The sequence below is a fragment of the Pongo abelii genome, chromosome 3, assembly GCF_028885655.2.
Source record: "Pongo abelii isolate AG06213 chromosome 3, NHGRI_mPonAbe1-v2.0_pri, whole genome shotgun sequence".
Taxonomy (NCBI): domain Eukaryota; kingdom Metazoa; phylum Chordata; class Mammalia; order Primates; family Hominidae; genus Pongo; species Pongo abelii.
In genome coordinates this window covers 94071860-94079582 of record NC_071988.2, presented here as the reverse complement: position 1 = coordinate 94079582, position 7723 = coordinate 94071860, and the positions used below count along the sequence as shown (strand labels likewise).

The 7723-nt window shown below is 44.2% G+C and overlaps 1 pseudogene; it reads left to right on the top strand.

Moving 5' to 3' along the window:
- Positions 1 to 2718: 2718 nt before the first annotated feature.
- Positions 2719 to 4444, top strand: LOC129059001 (syncytin-1-like; annotated as a pseudogene).
- Positions 4445 to 7723: the final 3279 nt, after the last annotated feature.

Sequence of the window (7723 nt, the reverse complement as noted above, 5' to 3'; positions counted from 1 at the left end):
TGAACCAAAGAGTGCCAATATTCCCCGATTATGCCCCCTCCTCCAGTGGGAGGAGGAGAATTCGGCCCATCCAGAGTGCACGTACCTTTTTCTCTCTCAGACTTAAAGCAAATTAAAATAGACCTAGCTAAATTCTCAGATAACCCTGATGGCTATATTGATGTTTTACAAGGGTTAGGACAATCCTTTGATCTGACATGGAGAGATATAATGTTACTGCTAAATCAGACACTAACCCCAAATGAGAGAAGTGCTGCCATAACTGCAGCCCGAGAGTTTGATGATCTCTGGTATCTCAGTCAGGTCGATGATAGGATGACAACAGAGGAAAGAGAATGATTCTCCACAGGCCAGCAGGCAGTTCCCAGTGTAGACCCTCATTGGGATGCGGAATCAGAACATGGAGATTGTTGCTGCAGATATTTACTAACTTGCGTGCTAGAAGGACTAAGGAAAACTAGGAAGAAGCCTATGAATTATTCAATGATGTCCACTATAACACAGGGAAAGGGAGAAAATCCTACTGCCTTTCTGGAGAGACTAAGGGAGGCATTGAGGAAGAATACCTCCTGTCACCTGACTCTATCGAAGGCCAACTAATCTTAAAGGATAATTTTGTCACTCAGTCAGCTGCAGACATTACAAAAAAGCTTCAAAAGTCTGCCTTAGGCCCAGAGCAAAACTTAGAAACCCAATTGAACTTGGCAACCTTGGTTTTTTATAACAGAGATCAGGAGAAGCAGGTAGAACAGGACAAACAGGATAAAGAAAAGGCCACCATTTTAGTCATGGCTCTCAGGCAAGTGGACTTTAGAGGCTCTAGAAAAGGGAAAAGCTGGGCAAATTGAATGCCTAATAGGGCTTGCTTCCAGTGTGTTCTACAAGGACACTTTAAAAAAGATTGTCCAAATAGAAATAAGCCACCCCCCCTTGTCCATGCCCCTTATGTCAAGGGAATCACTGGAAGGCCCACTGCCCCAGGGGATGAAGGTCCTCTGAGTCAGAAGCCACTAATCATATGATCCAGCAGCAGGACTGAGGGTGCCTGGGGCAAGCACCAGCCCATGCCATCACCCTTACAGAGCCCCGGGTATGCTTGCCATTGAGGGCCAGGAGGTTAACTGTCTCCTGGACACTGGAGTGGCCTTCTCAGTCTTACTCTCCTGTCCTGGACAACTGTCCTCCAGATCTGTCACTATCCGAGCGGTACTAGGACAGCCAGTCACTAGATACTTCTCCCAGCCACTAACTTGTGACTGGAGAACTTTACTCTTTCCACATGCTTTTCTAATTATGCCTGAAAGCCCCACTCCCTTGTTAGGGAGAGACACTCTAGCAAAAGCAGGGGCCATTATACACCTGAACATAGGAGAAGGAACACCCATTTGTTGTCCCCTGCTTGATGAAGGAATTAATCCTGAAGTCTGGGCAACAGAAGGACAATATGCATGAGCAAAGAAATGCCCATCTTGTTCAAGTTAAACTAAAGGATTCCACCTCCTTTCCCTACCAAAAGCAGTACCCCCTTAGACCCGAGGCCCAACAAGGGCTCCAAAAGATTGTTAAGGACCTAAAAGCCCATGGCCTAGTAAAACCATGCAATAGCCACTGCAATACTCCAATTTTAGGGGTACAGAAACCCAACAGACAGTGGAGGTTAGTGCAAGATCTCAGGATTATCAATGAGGCCGTTGTCCTTCTATATGCAGCTGTACCTAACCCTTATACTCTGCTTTCCCAAATACCAGAAGAAGCAGAGTGGTTCACAGTCTTGGACCTTAAGGATGCCTTTTTCTGCATCCTTGTACATCCTGACTCTCAATTCTTGTTTGCCTTTGAAGATCTTCAAACCTAACATCTCAACTCACCTAGACTGTTTTACCCCAAGGGTTCAGGGATAGCCCCCATCTATTTGGCCAGGCATTAGCCCAAGACTTGAGCCAATTCTTATACCTGGACCCTCCTGTCCTTCAGTACATGGGTGATTTACTTTTAGCCACCCATTCAGAAACCTTGTGCCATCAAACCACCCAAGCACTCTTAAATTTCCTAGCTACCTGTGGCTACAAGGTTGCCAAACCAAAGGTTCAGCTCTGCTTACAGCAGGTTAAATACTTAGAGCTAAAATTATCCAAAGGCACCAGGGCCCTCAGTGAGGAATGTATCCAGCCTATACTGGCTTATCCTCATCCTAAAACCCTAAAGCAACTAAGAGGGTTCTTGGTATAACAGGTTTCTGCTGAATATGGATTCCCAGGTATGGCAAAATAGCCAGACCATTATATACATTAATTAAGAAAACTCAGAAAGCCAATACCCACTTAGTAAGATGGACACCTGAAGCAGAAGAGGCTTTCCAGGCCCTAAAGAAGGCCCTAACCCAAGCCCCTGTGTTAAGCTTGCCAACGGGGCAAGACTTTTCTTTATATGTCACAGAAAAAACAGGAATAGCTCTAAGAGTCCTTACACGGGTCCAAGGGATGAGCTTGCACCCCGTGGCATATCTGAGTAAAGAAATTGATGTAGTGGCAAAGGGTTGGCCTCATTGTTTATGGGTAGTGGCGGCAGTAGCAGTCTTAGTATCTAAAGCAGTTATAATAATACAGGGAAGGGATCTTACCGTGTGGACATCTCATGATGTGAACGGCATACTCACTGCTAAAGGAGACTTGTGGCTGTCAGACAGCCATGAGGAAAGTAACTAAAATCTAAATCCCCATGGCCCTCCCTTATCATATTTTTCTCTTTACTGTCCTCCTACCCCCTTTCACTCTCACTGCACCCCCTCCATGCTGCTGTACAGCCAGTAGTTCCCCTTACCAAGAGTTTCTATGGAGAATGCGGCTTCCCAGAGATATTGATGCCCCATCATATAGGAGTTTATCTATGGGAAAACCCACCCATATGCCCACACCCATATGCCCTGCGACTGCTATAACTCTGCCACTCTTTGCATGCATGCAAATACTCATTATTGGACAGGGAAAGTGATTAATCCTAGCTGTCCTGGAGGACTTGCAGCCACTGTCTGTTGGACTTACTTCACCCACACCGGTATGTCTGATGGGGGTGGAGTTCAAGATCAGGCAACAGAAAAACATGTAAAGGAAATAATCCCTCAACTGACTCAGGTACATAGCACCCCTAGCCCCTACAAAGGACTAGATCTCTCAAAACTACATGAAACCCTTCATACCCATACTTGCCTGGTGAGCCTACTTAATACCATACTTACTGGGCTCCATGAGGTCTTGGCCCAAAACTCTACTAACTGTTGGATGTGCCTCCCCCTGCACTTCAGGCCATACATTTCAATCCCTGTACCTGAATAATGGAACAACTTCAGCACAGAAATAAACACCACTTCCATTTTAGTAGGACCTCTTGCTTCCAATCTGGAAATAACCCATACCTCAAACCTCACCTGTGTAAAATTTAGCAATACTATAGACACAACCAACTCCCAATGCATCAGGTGGGTAACTCCTCCCACACAAATAGTCTGTCTACCCTCAGAAATATTTTTTGTCTGTGGTACCTCAGCATATTGTTGTTTGAATGGCTCTTCAGAATCTATGTGCTTCCTCTCATTCTTTGTGCCCCCTGTGACCATCTACATTGAACATGATTTATACAGTCATGTTGTACCTAAGCTCTGCAACAAAAGGGTACCCATTCTTCCTTTTGTTATTGGAGCAGAAGTGCTAGGTGGACTAGGCACTGGCATTGGCGGTATCACAACCTGTACTCAGTTCTACTACAAACTATCTCAAGAATTAAATGGTGACATGGAATGGGTTGCCGACTCCCTGGTCACTTTGCAAGATCAACTTAACTCCCTAGCAGCAGTAGTCCTTCAAAATCGAAGAGCTTTAGACATGCTAACTGCCAAAAGAGGGGGAACTTGTTTATTTTTAGTGGAAGAATGCTATTATTATGTTGATCAATCTGGAATCGTCACCGAAAAAGTTAAAGAAATTTGAGATCGAATACAACGTAGAGCAGAGGAGCTTCAAAACACCAGACCCTGGGGCCTCCTCAGCCAATTGATGCCCTGGATTCTCTCCTTCTTAGGACCTCTAGCAGCTATAATACTGTTACTCCTCTTTGGACCCTGTATCTTTAACCTCCTTTTTAAGTTACAAAATTGAAGCTGTAAAGCTACAAATTGCTCTTCAAATGGAGCCCCAGATACAATCCATGACTAAAATCTACTGTGGACCCCTGGACCAGCCTGCTAGTGCATGCTCCCATGTTAATGACATCGAAGGCACCCCTCCCGAGGAAATCTCAATGCACAACCCCTACTACACCCGAATTCAGCAGGAAGCAGTTAGAGCAGTCGTTGGCCAACCTCCCCAATAGCACTTGGGTTTTCCTATTGAGAGGGGGGACTGAGAGACAGGACTAGCTGGATTTTCTAGGCTGACTAAGAATCCTTAAGCCTAGCTGGGATGGTGACTGCATCCACCTTTAAACACAGGGCTTGCAACTTAGCTCACACCTGACCAATGAGGTAGGAAAGAGAGCTCACTAAAATGCTAGTTAGCGAAAACAGGAGGTAAAGAAATAGACAATCTCTATTGCCTGAGAGCACAGTGGGAAGGACAATGATCAGGATATAAACCCAGGCATGCATTCCAGCTGTCAAGGGCTACCTTCTTTGGGTCCCTTCCCTTTGTATGGGAGCTCTGTTTTCACTCTATTGTATCTTCTAACTGCAGTGTCTTCTGGTCTGTGTTTGTTATGGCTCAAACTGATCTTCTACTTGCCGTCCACCACTGCTGTTTGCCACCATTGCAGACCCGCTGCTGACTTCCATCCCTCCGGATCTGACAGGGTGTCCGCTGTGCTCCTGATCCAGTGAGGCACCCATTGCCACTCCTGATTGGGCTAAAGGTTTGCCATTGTTCCTGCATGGCTAAGTGCCCAGGTTCATCCTAATTGAGCTGAACATTAGTCACTGGGTTCCACGGTTCTCTTCCATGATCCACAGCTTCTAATAGAGCTATAACACTTACTGCATGGCCCAAGATTCCATTCCTTGGAATCTGTGAGGCCAAGAACCCCAGGTCAGAGAACACGAGGCTTGCCACCATCTTGGAAATGGCCCTCCACCATCTTGGAAGTGGCCCACTGCCATCTTGGGAGCTCTGTGAGCAAGGACCCCCCAGTAACAGTGGCTATGGTGAGAAACTCCTTAAGCTTGATAAAAGATAAGGGAAAAGTTAAGGGGACTTTGTCTTGCACCTTACATACCAACTCAGCCACAGTGGGGTAGAGCCCCAAGTGGGCCCTTGGGATCCCCAATTCCAGGCTTTGGCTCTTGGATGGCATTTCTAGACCTGCCCTGGGCCAGAGGGGAGCCCACTGCCATGAAGGTGAGTCCCAGGCCTGGCAACGTTTATCATATGCTGACTGAAGAGCCTGTGGGCCTTTGAACATTGACAGTGGCTTAGCAGTGTTCCCCATGTGCCTTAACTTGTGGTGGCCATGGGGAGAGGTGCCTGTGTAAAGGGGAGGGAAGAGTGGTTTGAATGCCAGCTTAGCTGCGGTGAATAGAACACCAAGTAGATTTATAAGGTTTTTGACTTCAGTCTCTGGCTCCTACATGGCATCTCTGGACCTACCCAGAACCTGAGGGAATGAACCATCCTGAAGGGAAGGACACAAGTCTGGCTGGCTTTACCATCTGCTGATTGTAAAGCCCTAGGACCTTGAGCAAACATAGGCCAGGTAACAGTTACAGCAAGCTTTGGGCAAGACCCAGTGCTGTGCTGACTTTAAATCTGATCCAGCACAGTCCTAGGGGTGGTGGTCACAGGAGTGCTTGTGTCACTGCAATCGCAGCTCCAGGTGGCTCTTAACAGAGAGACAGTCCATTTGCTTGGAAAAAAGGGGAGAGAACAAGGGACTTTACCTGGTAATCCAGAGAATTCTTCCAGGTCTTTCTAAGATCATCAAGTCAGTATCTCATAGAGTCTGCCAGAACCACACTGTTGTGGGGATTGGGGTCTCCACTAATGTAGATACAACTTAGATCATAATACTCAAGCCCCTTCAAATACATAGACATTTTTCCCAAGAAGGATGGGTACAAATAAGCCCAGGCAGTGAAGACCACCGTCCATACCTAACTCTTTTTTTTTTTTTTTGAGATGGAGTTTCACTGTTGTTGCCCAGGCAGGAGTACAGTGGTGCGACCTCAGCTCACTGCAACCTCTGCCTCCCAGGTTCAAGTGATTCTCCTGCCTCAGCCTCCAAAGTAGCTGGGATTACAGGCATGCGTCACCATGCCCAGCTAATTTTGTATTTTTAGTAGAGATGGAGTTTCACGATATTGATCAGCCTGATCTGAAACTCCTGACCTCAGGTGATCCGCCCACCTTGGCCTCCCAAAGTGCTGGAATTACAGGCATGAGCCACCGTGCCTGGCCCATACCTAACTCTTAAGTGCCCAGACACTAACAAACATCCACAAGCATCAAGACCTCCTAGGAAAATATGAGCTGGACAAATGAACTAAATAAGGCACTAGGGACTAATCCTGGAGAAACAGATACATGACCTTTCAGACAGAGAACTCAAAATTGCTGTTTTGAGGAAATTTAAAGAAATTCAAGACAAACCAGGGGAGAAATTCAGAATTCTATCATATAAATTTAACAAAAAGGTTAAAATAATTAAAAATAATAAGAAATTCTGGAGTTGAAGAACACAATTCACGTGATGAAAAATGCATCAGAATCTTTTAATAGCAGAATTGATTAAGCAGAAGAAATAATTTATGAACTTGAAGTAAGGCTATTTGAAAAATAAACAGTCAGATGAGACAAAAGAAAAAAATGAATAATGAAGCACAACTACAAGATCTAGAAATTGGCCTCAAAAGGGCAAATATATGACTTATTGGCCTTAAAGACAAGGTAGATAAAGAGATAGGGACAGAAAGTTCATTTAAAGGGATAATAACAAAGAACTTCCTAAACCTAGAGAAAAATATCAATATCTAAGTACAAGAAGGTTATATAACACCAAGCAGATTTAACCCAAAGAAGACTACTTCAAGGCATTTGTTGATCAAACTCCCAAAGATCATGGCTAAAGAAAGGATCCTAAAAGCAACAAGAGAAAAGAAATAAGTAACATACAATGGAGATTCAATATGTCTGGTAGCAGAATTTTCAGTGGAAATTTTACAGGCCAGGTGAAAGTGGCATGTAAGAGAGTGGCATATTTAAAGTGTTGAAGGAAAAACCTTTTACCCTGCAATAGTATGTCTGATGAAAATATCCTTGAAACATGAAGGAGAAATACTTTCCCAGACAAACAGAAGCTGAGGGATTTCATCAATACTAGATCTAGCCAACAAGAAATGATAAAGGGAGTACTTCAATCAGAAAGAAAAGGATGTTAATGGGCAATAAGTAATCACCTGAAGGTGAAAAACTTACTGGTAATAGTAAGTACACAGAAAAACACAGAATACTACAACACTGCAACTGTGATGTTGTAAACTACTCGTGTCCTAACTAGAAAGACTAAATGATGAACCAATCAAAAATAATAACTACAACTTTTCAAGAAATAGTGTAATAATATATAAAGAAAAACAAAAAAAGTTAAAAAGCAGGGGAATGAAGTTAAAGTATAGAGTTTTTATTAGTTGTCTTTTTGCTTGTTGTCCAAACAGTATTACATTTTTATTATCTTAAAATAGTGG